The sequence below is a fragment of the Equus przewalskii genome, chromosome 5, assembly GCF_037783145.1.
Source record: "Equus przewalskii isolate Varuska chromosome 5, EquPr2, whole genome shotgun sequence".
Classification (NCBI taxonomy): Eukaryota; Metazoa; Chordata; class Mammalia; order Perissodactyla; family Equidae; genus Equus; species Equus przewalskii.
Window position 1 is genome coordinate 47,773,446 of NC_091835.1, and position 13,598 is coordinate 47,787,043.

At 39.1% G+C, this 13,598-nt stretch overlaps 1 long non-coding RNA gene across 1 annotated transcript in view; it reads left to right on the plus strand.

The window, feature by feature from the left end:
* The window catches only part of LOC139083525 (uncharacterized), a 330,299-nt gene that overhangs the window by 173,084 nt on the left and 143,617 nt on the right, over positions 1-13,598 (plus strand). The window contains exon 5 of the long non-coding RNA XR_011540326.1: positions 444-569. This is a non-coding gene — a long non-coding RNA (uncharacterized lncRNA). The remainder of the gene's footprint in view (positions 1-443; positions 570-13,598) is intronic.

Consider the following 13,598-nt stretch of genomic DNA (forward strand, 5'->3'; position numbering starts at 1 on the left):
AGTCCCTAACTTCTTTATGATCTTTCAGGACCTCTGGGCATTTTGGGAGGTATATTTTGTTACTGTGTTCGACCACATGTAACAGCATTCTGAAGTTAGTCAATACTCCATTTAGAAAAAGAGAAACAGAATTGTGAACTACTCAAGGCCAAAAGTATATAACAAATGATGGAGATTTTTAACTTGAGATTCCTCTGTTTAGACCTGTATACAATGCAGATTTCTGCTGGTGATTACTGTCCCTTGGAACATTACAGTTTACACAATTGGGTAGAAATTATGAAACACAGGAAAAGAAAGAAAATCCAACACTGTTAGGATCCACGTGAATTTTAATGATTTATTAGCATATGCACAAAGCTGGAATGTTAAATATGGCAAATTGATTGATTTGAGGCAAACTTCCAAGGGAGAAAAAATATTACTTTCTCTTTCTCCTTCAGTTAACATCTGCTAAAGAGTGGAGATTCCAGAGAAAAAGTAAGAAAGGTTGAGTCTGCGCCAGCGACATGAAGGAAATAAGCTGCCTGGGAACCAAGAACAGAGGATGGAAGGGTGGCTGCAACATGGTGAGCACGAATGGATTTTGGTTCTTTTGAGAAAGAGGAAGTAAAGTGAATTCTTGTTGTTTCTGCAGTTGGTGGCAGTGGTGGGGTTTGGAGCTGTGAAGAGTCACCCTTGCAGCCTAAGGACAAGTGGAAGGAGAGAAGCAATGAAAACTGTACAGCCCAGAGAATGTCAGGGAAGCGTCATCTGAAGGGTGAAGGGTCAAGGCCTTTGTGGCACAGATAGGCGCAGCTGAGGAAGCGGTAGTGGGTAAAGCTTGCATGGCAGGACTATCTATAGGAAAATGTGTGAGTGAAGGTACCAGCTGGTGGAGAACCTCAGGCCTAAGCTATATGTGGTGATGTTTCTGGCCACTGACATCAGAATTAAAGAAAACTTGTGAGTCTTGAGCTTCTTGAGGATCTGTTGGGGAGCAGGTAACTGAGCAGAAAAGGAGTAACAGGGGAGTCCTACAATTGGTTTACTACAGTTTACATGTAGCACTGTGTGTGTATGTGTGTGGGGGAGTACCCTTTAGAACAATTGCTTAAGGATGACTGAAATAAAAAAACCAAAACAAGCATTATGAAAACAATGGAGCAAGTGTCCCCCTCCAGTCCATTCTTTGGAAAGTGTCCCCATCTCCATTAGCATCCAGGCATCCCTGTTGACATCTCTTCCTTCCTTGTATTTGGTCCTTACCACAAGTCTATTTTTCATCAGTCCCTTTGCCATGCTCTGATTTAGGCCACATCATCTCTTGACAGGATTATCGCCACACCTTCTAACTGGCCTTCTTTAACTTGTTCTCCATCCCGCAGCAAAAGTGATCTTTTAAAAAAGCAAAACAGATCGTATCATCCTTATTCTTAATGTCCTTCAGTGGCTTCCATTTTCTTCCAAGGGTAAAGACGAAAGTCATTACCATGGCCTATAAGACGCAATGTGATCTGGCCTCTTTCTACTCCTCCCATCTCATTGGTGCTACTCTCTGTTTTATTCTCTGCCTCCTGTAATGTGGGCAATAACTGCTATGGGAGCAGCACAGATGCAACTCAACTGGAGGACATGGAGAGATTTGGGAAGAGGGAAGACCTTAGGCAAGTGGGGAAACAGGAATTGAGAGAGATCATGAGTGAGTATACCTAGGATTTAAAGGAAGAGAAGGGGCCAGCAGTACAACCGTGACCAAGAAACATGGGATTCCCTCAGGGTTTGGCTCTTCAATAAGGCCTGGTTTTGGTATCAGTTGCTCTTGCCCATAGGTTATAGGTTGAAAATGCTATGAGGCCCTGCCTATTCCCAAGGATCACGGAATTCCTCTCTGACTCTGGTAATAATTCTGCAGAGGAAAGCATTAATCAGAGGTAAAGCCTGAAGTCCTTCATGAATTTCCATCAAAATTGAGTTTTCAGAAACCAAAGCTCCTCACAGTGGTATTTGGGTAAGTGATAGCAGAGCCAGCAATTCAGTATTCCAAAGTCCAAATCAGATGTTTCTGGATGGCTTTCTAGGCAGTGATTCAGTAACTCAGGGTTATTCCATCCCATGGCTCTTCCATTTTCCTGCAAACTTAGAGTCCTACAGTTTCAACCAGCAGGTGGGGAAAGAGTGGCAGGGAACACACACTTGCTTTTGAATCACTTCAGCCTAGAAGGAACTCACTTTGGCTCACATTTCATTGGTGAGGACCAGTCAAATGATCCTATTTAAATACAAAGGGCCCTGGCTGGGTAAAAGTACTCTTAACTTATACTTCAACCTCAAAAATTTTAAGAAACAACTCAACACCAAGAAATCATTGGTAGAAAGCTGGCCGTCTCTGCCACAGGCAGGGCATGAAAAATCATATTTTGTGTGTTCCTTTCTGTCCATTATCCTGCCTTATTGTTTTTTCTCCTCAGCGATTATTACTTAGTTTAATTATTTGTATGTTTGTTGAATAAATCTAACAAAAGTTTAACTCTCTCTGGTCAGAGCGGAGAGGCTGGCAGGATTTCCCCTTCATGGCAAAATTTGCTCCATACACTTTTTATGTGCTCCATATAGTTTTTATCTGCTCGATGGCTGAGGCTTCCCTTTTCCTCCTTGTGGTAAGGCTAGGGTGGTGGGAGATCAGAGAAATTCTCATTTGCTTGAGATCTGTCTTGCCCTCCCACTTTGACTCAAGTCCAGTGATCTCACGACATTTTGTAAGTATCACACACATGGTTCAGGGTCATGATGGAAATATCATTTACAAATATGGATTTTTGTGTGTGAATATTATTTAGTAGAAGGTAATGTTGAATGTATAGTCTTATTTTGTCTTATGCATGAAATAAGATGTTTACTTCTGTAATCCACTTAAGATGGGCAGAAAAAGTCTTAACTAAAATGTTTGAGGTTGAAGTATAAGGTAATAGCACATAAGGGAAAATGATCTATTCTACTAAGTAAGAACTGCCTTCCAATGCAGGAGGCCAGATGAGAGAAGGTGAGTGTGGTGTTCCTACAGCAAAGGTTAGGAGGAGGACACAGTCTGGGGGGATGCAGGGCCTGCTAGCTTTCCTCTGACTTTCATTGTTCCCTTTCTCCACTACATCCAATTAGGTAGAAAAAACTTGGAGGAGACCACCTCTTCCTTCACCAGTGCCAAGAAGGACAAGCTCAAAGAGCCACGTGTCTGTCTGTCTTTCTCTGACATTGCTTTAGTTCTTCCTGTGGGAGCCATTAGAAGGAGAGAGAAGCAATAAATCTCCTTAAGAAGAGCAAATAAATTTTCTGTCACTCTGTTTGGGGTCGGGGAGAGGGAGGGAGTAGCGTGTCTGCTATGAAGGAAAGTTAAGAAATGCTGACTCATGAATTGGAATTTTATGAAAATCCTATGTACCTGTCTGGGGTGGCATTTTGGGGACTAGTGCAGATTAAAGTAATGTTTCTCTGAGATATTTTCCCCAAATTAGAAACAGGTGAAATAATCTTGTCCTGCTGTTGTAATCTACTTTCGCCTTTAACCCAGTCTCGTGGAGGCTGTGTATTTGCTGTAAGATACATGGGCAGAACAGAAGATTATCCCTGAGATGTAAAAATAGCAAGATTAGGCTGTGACATCAGGACGGTTCTGTGTGAATTCAAAGGCTATATATGTTTTTAATGTAAGATATATCTGCTGAGGGGAGGCCATCAGAGAGTTGCGTGTACATTCTGAGGGTTTTATTATCCTTCAGAACACAGAACTAGTACCAAGTAGTGGAAATGACTAGTAGGAACACTTTTGTAAATACTACCCACTAGAAAGATCGAAACATAGAAAGCTGTCTCAGAATAGAATAGGCCATCTTGTATTTTGGGGTTCTCTGTTATGCTGCACAATGGTCAGGGATTAAATATTTGCATTAGGATTTCAACTAGATGACTTTTGAGAGACCGAATATGCAGACAATGGCTGGACCATATGTAAAAATTGACCCGCAGTCTGCAGCAAGGAGCCCCAGAAACCAATCCGTTGTCTACACACTTCTAATGATTTTCTGATAGTTAGATTCTAAAAACCTAAGTAACAAGAGTTCTGAAGACAAATCAGTGTACCACTAGCTCTTCCCAACTTCTCAGTATCATTACAATGTCACTGTCGCCAATTTTCAGGCTCATGGCATTGGAGGCAACAATGGTAGTGGAAAGAGCCCAGGCCTGGGTGAGAGGCCTGGATGTGGCTCCTGCCTCCAACACGTCCTGTGTGACTCTGACCATGCCTTCAAGACTCTCCCCTCCTCCTAAAATGGGAGTAGTACTGCCTCAGTGTTGCTTTTTGGAATGAAAAATATAACGTATGGAAGAGTAAAAGTCAATGCTTAAAGAGCTTTTTAAATATCGTGTTTGTTTTCAATTTTGTCTAACACGTGCTTCCAGAGCACTTACCATGTGCCAGTCACTATTCTAAGTGCTTGACAAATAATAGCTCACTTCATCCTCATAACATTTCTATGAATATTATCCCCATTTTAGAGGTGAGGGAACTGAAGCTTGAAGGGGTTAAGGGATCTTCCAAAAGTGACACAACTAGTGAGTTTTCTGGTAAACTAGGAGTACAATTTTCTCTTTGTTCTTCTCATACCTCATTCATTATAAGTTCTCAGATTATTGATGGAAAATATGCCTTGCCTGCACCACTTTCCTTTTGTTTATGTACCACTTTGTCCTAGGTTCTACCAACCTTTTATTTTTTTGCTTCTTAGTGAGGAAGATTGGCCCTGAGCTAACATCTGTTGCCAATCTTTCTCTTTTTTTTTCCCTCCCCAAAGCCCCAGCACATAGTTGTATATCCTAGTTGTAAGTCCTTCTAGGTCTTCTATGTGGGATGCCACTACAGCATGGCTTGATGAGCCATGTAGGTCTGCACTCAGGATTCAAACTGGCAAACCCCGGGCTGCCGAAGTGGAGTGTGCAAACTTAGCCACTACGCCACTGGGCCAGCCCCTCTGCCAACCTTTTGTTTAGAGGGCCACCACATTTTAAGTTGTACTCCTCATTTTTAGTCTCTTTTATCAAATGGGAATAAAAATAAGATCTTTTAGGTTTTTTTCCATTAAAGGAAACTTGTCAGATACTTCCCAACAGTACTCAATTGCCCTTGTTATCAAACTCCAAACTTTGTGCCCCCAAACCTTCTAACAATTGTGACTAAAATGCATTGATTTAGCATGTGCTAGGCTTTGTGCTAAACACACTACAGAGTCATTTAATCCTCACTGAGTGGACGCTATTATGAGCCCCACATTTCAGATGAGGATATTGAGGCTCAGAGAGAACAAATAACCAACTAGTGCTGGTGGATTTAGGATGTGTGTAAAGTCTGAGAGTCCAGGCTCCTCACTTGTGTTTCATTTCTCCCTCACTGCCATTTATTTGCTTTGTGTTGATTAATTTCATGTAAAGCTACTTATTTTCTTTCCTGTTCCACTCTCTTAAGGCTGTTTAGGATGTGTTATGTTTCGTTCTTGAGTTCCTCCTTCTCAATCACTCGCTCCTCTTCTCAATCAAATCAATTCCCCAACCATCAACACAGTTCTCATCTGGGCTGCTCTGTGGATGTATTCTGCCCAGGCTAATGCTTTACATATACCTTCAGCGTTGTTTCCAGGCGTTTTCCCCCAGTCTTTTATCATTTAATTTACATCTGATCCTTACATAGACACTCTGTTTCTTTTGTTTGTATCTCCTCATGCTAGTCTGTGCTGGATAGAAAATTGTAACCTTAGAAAAACCTCTGCCAAGCATGGGGAATATTTTCATGAATCCTTGTAGTTCTAAATTCTACATTCTAAATTCATACCCAGTCCTGAGAATCAAGAGCTAGGAGACCTTTGCATAGCAGGTGCTGTGAAAACACTATCATTAATTTCTACCAATTCTTTTTCCTATGAGCGAGAAAAGCAGAATTACTTGGCTTTCCTTTAAACTAGGTTCATGTCTTTATCTTACTCATTGCCTGCACTTACGTTTTAGTACTTGACTAGGAAAAGAGCACACTCTGCCAATCACAGCCCCTTCTTTTTTACTTTGCTTTTGGACCTTCAGTATATTCTAATCACAGTGTTTATATAAGCTGCACGGTCATCTCATTCATTTACATATAGCCTCATCCTCACATAAAGGTATCCATTTATGTATAGTTCTACAAAACACCGAACTGCTGGCATAGATGCATAGATGTGCACAGTCATTGGACGAAGGAGGAGGTGGCCAGTGAGATGAGAGGATGCAATGTTTAGGAAGGGAAGAGAGTTAAAGTAGATCCAAAGAAGCCTACTTCTATCCTTCCTCTTAGAATTGAGCTCTCCCCGGGCCCCATGTTTTATCGTTTTAACTTAATAGCACATTCATTCTAGACTATTTTGTATGAGAGTTCTATGTACACCTCTCTTTTATAAAAAGGTAATTTTGTAGATCTGTGCTGTCCAATACAGTAGTCACTAGCCACATGCGGCCATTGACACTCGGAGTGTGGCTAGTCCAAATTGAATGCACTGCAAGCCTAAAACACACTCCAGATTTGGAAGGCTTAATAAGAAAAAAAGAATGTAAAATATCTCATTAATAATTTCTATGTTGAACACATGTCAAAATGATAATATTTTACATATATGTGGTTAAAATATATTACTTAATTTTACCTGTTTCTTTTTACTTTGTTAATATAGCTAGTAGAAAAATTAAAAGTACACATCTGGCTTGTACTTGTGGCTCTCATTATATTCCTATTGCAGAGGGTTGCTACAGATGGCAGTGGTTGTGCGGTTTTCAAACTTGAATAAAACTTTGCATGATATTTTAAAGACATTGATCAATATTTGTTGAAATTGAGAAAGTAGATTGGGAACTTGATAAAAGTAAATGAGTGATGAGTAGCTCAAAGAGTTTGGTTAACTCAAAAAGGTTAAAATTTGCTGCCAGACACACAAGAATTGAGGTATTATTAAATACAATGAAGTCATGGAGGCAGGAGCTCTATTACGAACAAATGCATTGATAGGAAAGAATTCGTATTGGTAGGAAAAAAGGTGTGATAATGAAGACATTCTTAAGGGAGTGAACAAATATTTATTGAGGACCTATTAGATGCTAAGTCCTGTTTTAAGCGTGAATGATATAAAAATGATTCCCGTATTTTACTGTTTTCACCCTCCAGGAGCTAGGATGAGGGTAGAAAGGCATACAATTAATTACTGTTCAGTGAGGTTTCTTGTCAGAGTAGACAATATTTGCCATAACGCCATATATAGAATACAAGCTAAGTTTTAGAAAACCTTGGGCAGCCAAATGGCAATTAGATGAGAATTTAATCATGTGAGTAGGAGGTAAGAGTCCCACAAAGGTTGTGCTGAAGTTCTTACTGTTTGTTTTGCTTGGAATAGTTCCATGGATAACAGGCTTGAAACGGAAGGGAATTCTGGAAGTATTATCTGTGAGAGTTTTTAACTAACCGTTTATCAACTGCACTTATGGCAACAGAAAATGTGTTAAGTGTGGATGACTAAGAGTGCATTTTAAGCATTGGCCAACCTTCTAACTGCCTAACAACAGGAAAACAAGTACCTGTGGGATATGCCAGGCGATCCGTCTGTCTGCTTTGTTTAGGTTTATTTGGTTTTGTTTGGGAGAAGAACCAATTCTCAGGTTAAAGCAGGTGCATCAACATGGCCTGAGTAATTGCTGTGCATGCAGTAACCAAACTCACTGCGTCTCTGTTATGTTTTCCAGCAGCAAAGATGATGTCCTCAACCATGTACCCAGCAATGACGGCACCATTATCTCCTTCAGTTTGATGCCCTTTCTAAATGCAACCTTTCATTTGGTGACATTTCCAGAGTGGAGTGTAGGGAACTTGTTCATGTGATACTCATTAAAGTCACACGGCTAACATTTCTGCCCACTTCATTTGTGAGAACCAGATAGAGAAAAACACTTTGCCTGCTTTCAGAAGAGACATAAAACAGAGATCTGGACCACTTGTGGGTATTGAAGCACTCCTTTGGTCTCATGCTAGAAGTAGTTTATTGGCTGCAGTGTCCTGACAAATAGAATATTGCCTAAACTATGCTCATAAAGAATTTTTCTTTGTATTCATAGTTTTGAATCCAAAACTATCATCCCATATACTGAGTGATAACCTAGGTGAGTGAACGTACCTTATTGACTTAACTTATTCATAGAGTTGCTATGAATACATTTCCAGTTCAACAAAAACATTTCTTATTGCCTAGTATATACTTTTTCGCATTACTCATGTAATCTTCAGGTTCTATGAAAGAGGTGCTATTATTCATATTTGACAAAGGAGAAACTGAGACTCAGAGACATGAACTTTAATGGCCCCTTGTTGCCTACATAAGTTGTGAATTTCTAATTTGACCCCAGGATTTTTGATACTAAAGCTAATGCCATGCAACCACTCACTAATTGCTAGGAAAGGAGGGCTTGTTGGAGAAATCTTGACTCATGTCAACCCTGACATTCATTTTCTCAGTGACCTAAATATGTCAGTTAACTTTTCAGACCACTTAAAAGAGAGAAAACAAGTTACTCCTCTCACTGAAGAAGGCAACATTTAAAAAATTCCCTGTTTGTAAAATAGAGAATATAATGGCTAGAATATATTCCTGAAAAAAATTCAGGAACAATAACAATATGGGATGTGACATAAGGTAATATAGATTTTCTTTTCTGCAAGAAAACACACACGCACACACACACACACACACACACCCTACTCTTTTGAACCTGATAGTATACTATATGAGTTTTTTTAACTGAAATGCTTAAGCATACCAAAATAAATTGTTGTGAAGTAGTATGCTAAGCACATTAGATTTCCCTAGAAAGCATGCAAAAGCTTCCAAACCTCTACAAAATTCTCATTCACCTGAATGGTCCCAAATAGTTGACTCTTGCCTTTGGCACCTGTCTAATTTCTATTTTAGTGCCCTTGTTCTAGCTGGAATTTCTGTCGCAACCAACTGTTAACCAGATGTCTCCATCTTATAGGATCTCTTTCTCACGCAAAAGTGTTACCCCAGTTCCTGGCCCCATAAGACATTAACCATAACTCTGCTCAGAACAAGCCTAACACGTTCTCTTTAGCTTACAGGAAACCACAACGAGAGGAAGGGGAAGATGGCTGAGACATATAGTCAGAACCAGTTAAACTGGTTGAAGGCTACATGGCAATCTGACTTGACCTGACATAGACCCTGCCGTTTATTCTATGCTCATTGTAATACATTACCATGCATATAACACACCCACCAGCACCCTGACAATTTACACTTGCCATAGCAATGGCAGGGTATGACTAAATAAGGAAAGAAAAGAGGTGGCACCCTTGTTTCCCCGAAAACCCTGCCCTCTTCCCTGTATACTATGAATGTTCCTCCCCTTCATTACCTTGACCCTTTATAACAGCTGCTTACTTGCTCCAAGAGCTGAAAAGTCGATTTGTGAACATATTTCCCACTTCTCCATTCTTTGGCCATTGAATAAAAGCTTGTTCTGTTGAACACTCAGCTTCAGTTTCGTTTCAAATCCGTGACTTAGAATAGACAAGAACCCTCCAAAGAAGAGATGGATTGTGGGTACGAGGCCCAGCTGTGGACTCCTTCTCAGAGATCCTCCAAATGTGGGTCTGAGTTCCACCAGAGTGAGATGAAAGTGGTAATAAAAGTAATGTACCACTCAGGTGTCATTAGTTAATAAGAGTTTATAAGTAGAGTTTACAATTAAATAAAATAATCATGGGGTCAAAAATCTGGTTAAATAATTCGAAAAACATTGGTTACATTTAAAAAAATCTAGGCTCTGAGATGATGAGCCCCTGGGAAATAAGAACATAAACAACATGCATCCTGCCCTCAAGTAGGTCAAAGTGTTGTGGGTGGAGAACGAAATGAAAACAAACACTATATGATAAACACAAAAGACACAGCTGAGAGGAGGGAGTAATTCATTATAAAGAGAAGGTTGAGAGGACTCATCAAAGACTTCACAGAAATATCATCCAAACCATGTTTTGAAAGACGATTGTGAGAAAGTTCTAGATGGAGGGAAATAATAGGCAAAAGCACTGAGGTTGAATATAGTGTTAGGCTGTAAAACCCAAAGGCATAAATCTCTAATAATTTTTAGGTGCCCTGACTCTTGTGAAGGAGCTCTATTTGGGTAGCTTGGGTTTTGTTTTTCCTCAAGCCTCCTCAGATTATTTTTGATTAATAAATAGGAGAGTACAAAATATTTTGTAATATTCCATTGGAATTTTTATTGCTAAATTGATTTCTACTTAAAAATTATCAATATACATTTATTGAATTTGTGTAATATATAGCACTCCAAAATAGGAATTAGCCTTAATTAGTTATTCTTTATTATGATGCTGTTGAGCTTGTCAAAATATCTCCAGATAATCTGTTAAAGAAAAAGTAAATTTATTAGAAATTACTGCGGTAAGAGTGAACACCACCTTGACAAATCTTAGCAGGGTCTCTGAAGGGCAAGTCAGAAGAGGAATATTGGTAGGGTGTCGAGGTCCGGGCTCATGTTCTTTAAGGGAGAATCTTTTAAGACAGTGAACTGGTTGGGATTGGGCAAAGTTTGTGATATAATAGGCTTTATAAAAAATAGGAAAGATTAAAGGAGAAGGTCCAAATTCTCCCCAAATCATAAGAAAATATTCAGTTTACTCATCAATTTACATCAACTTATTTATGTACTACAAATACAAATAACTTGCAATAGTACTCTGAAAGTATCTTCCAATTTCTCATTGTTAGGAACTAGTAAAATCTTTGGCCACCTGGGCTAAAGGAGTTATCAACATCTGATCTGTTTCAGGTTTCCTTCTTTTGTCACCCACGCTTTGTTATTCTGTTTTATTTGTACTTTGCTGTTTTGACTTTGACATGGTGTGGCCGAGATAGTCACTTCCTTGAATCAGGACACATATTACTGCTTACAGACAATTCTCAGGATATAATTGCTTAAGATCAAATTTTCAATGCAAAGTCATAATCATCTGTATTTAAACACATCCATTACTCAAAAATGGCCAAATTCCCTTCCTTGCGAGTATTACAGCTAGTTAACATCTCTAATTCTGTTGGATCTGTTGTATCATTGAGGAAATAGATGAGTTTCATACTGTTGTATTTTTATAACTTACTTCATATTTAAACACTGACAATGTGATACATAATGTGTATTATCTATCCCTTAAGGTGGTTAAATAGCGTTTAAAACACCTATTCAGGAATATACACTGCAATTAGACTAGATTGAAAGGTTCTGATCCAGTGGTTCTCAACTTTTATCTATGAATTGGGATCGCCTTGGGAGGTTTATAAATGACTGATGACTGGATTCTATACCCAGAAACTCTGATTTTATTGGTTTGGGGTGTGGCCTGGGCATTGGGGTTAGAATCTCTCCAGAGGTTATTCTAACATGTGGCCATGGTTGAGGACCACTACTCCAACCAGGCCTCAGGAGTCACAAGGTTGCTAAGCTACAACTATTTTTACCTGAGGTCAACTCTAGAGTACTTATAAATTAGCATAAGTGAAATTGTAAATTACTTTTCATTGATGAAAGGAGTGATATTCAAGACATGTCGATTGGCTGGAAATATGATATAGCCACCTCAGCCTTGATCAAACAGGACGTAAGAATCTAGTGGCCTGAGCCACCTCTACCCTGATTCTGAACTCCATCAACCTCACATCCCAAGATCTTTGGAGGTTTCTCTTACCTGATCCAACTAGAATATTAGCTGGCTTCTTCTAGTAGAGCATCTGTTTCTAATTAAACCTCCACGCAAAGTATTTGTTGTCAAAGTGCCAAAAAGGAGAGGGCTGGGACTTTGTTGAACAGAAGAGTTTGTATAATTTTGTTCATGGCTGCTAGCTAAAAAATGTTGGTAGGTGTTACCAGCTTCAGTATAAGACCTGTTTTCATTATAACATACCTCCCACAGGTGAAATTGCTGGGGAAATAGACCCATAGCCCTCACTTACCTCTAACCATTGGAGATTGCCGACATGTACCAAAAACCCCCCTGATGGTTGTAAACAAAAAAACTTAGGGAACTTTGCAATATGTACACTCTTTCAGTGGGAGTTGTTTCCAGATTAACTTCTATCTCTAATGGAATTCCTCTAAGTAGTGGTGGGGACACCATGAAACTGGAACTTCTCATGTAACAATATTAAAATCTGCTTTGGCTGCATTTTTATGTCATTTGGACTGTATACTTACCCAATGATCTGATAAGTACTGGGAAAAATGTCCTACAAATTTAACATAGAATCCTAACGCTTCTATTTTGTTCACATGGTAAGTTTATTGAAATATCATCTATATAGAGTGAAATGCACAAATCTTAAATGTATATAGTTCAACCAGTATTGAAAAATAAATACATCTGTGTAAACACTCCCTTATCGAGATATAAACCATTTCCATCACCCTAGAGAGTGTACTTGTGGCCTTTCCTATTTAATAACACACCTTACACACATGCCGGTGATCACTAATTGATTAGTTTTACCTAATCTAGTACTTTATTTTAATGGAATCATTCAGCAAGCACTCTTGTGTCTGGCTTCTTTCCTCAGCATAATGTTTTTGAGATTCATCCACGTTCATTTTTATTGCTGAGAAGTATATCATAGAAGAAATACCACAGTTTGTTTATCCGTTCTCCTGCTGACGGACACTGAACTGTTTCCAGTTTTTGGCTGTTATGACTGAAACTGCCATAAACATTCTTATACGAGGCTTTTGGAGGACATGTGGTTTCATTTCTCTTGGATAAATATCTATGAGTGGGACTGTTGTGTCATAGGGTGAATCTATGATTATCCCATTTAAACTTCCACCAGCAATGTATAAGAGTACTAGCTGCTCTGCATCCTCATCGGTATTTGTATTTCATCTTTTTTATTTTAGCCATTCTAATGAGTGTGTAGTGGTTTGTCATTATAGTTTTAATTTATATTTCCCTGATGACTGATAATATTGAATACTTTTTTTATGTACTTATTGGACATTTGTATGTCTTCTTTTATGGAATGGCTTTGCCTATTTCTTAATAGGAATATTTTTACTATATTTAATAGTAAGCATCATTCATTTCATCAATTTGTTATCGACTTGTGAAAGTTGTTCATATATTCTGAATTTAAATATTTTAATATTTATATGAGGTGTGAATATTTTCTCCCAATCTATGACTTGACTATATTCTTGGTAGAGTTTTTTTGTTTTGTTTTGTTTTTTAGGAAGATTAGCCCTGAGCTAATATCTGCTGCCAATCCTCCTCTTTTTGCTGAGGAAGACTGGCCCTGAGCTAACATCTGTGCCCATCTTCCTCTGCTTTTTATGTGGGATGCCTGCCACAGCATGGATTAACGAGTGGTGTGTAGGTCCACACCCGGGATCCCAACCGGTGAACCCTGGGCCACTGAAAGTGGAATGTGCGAACTTAACCACTGCGCCACCAGGTTGGCCTCTTGGTAGAGTTT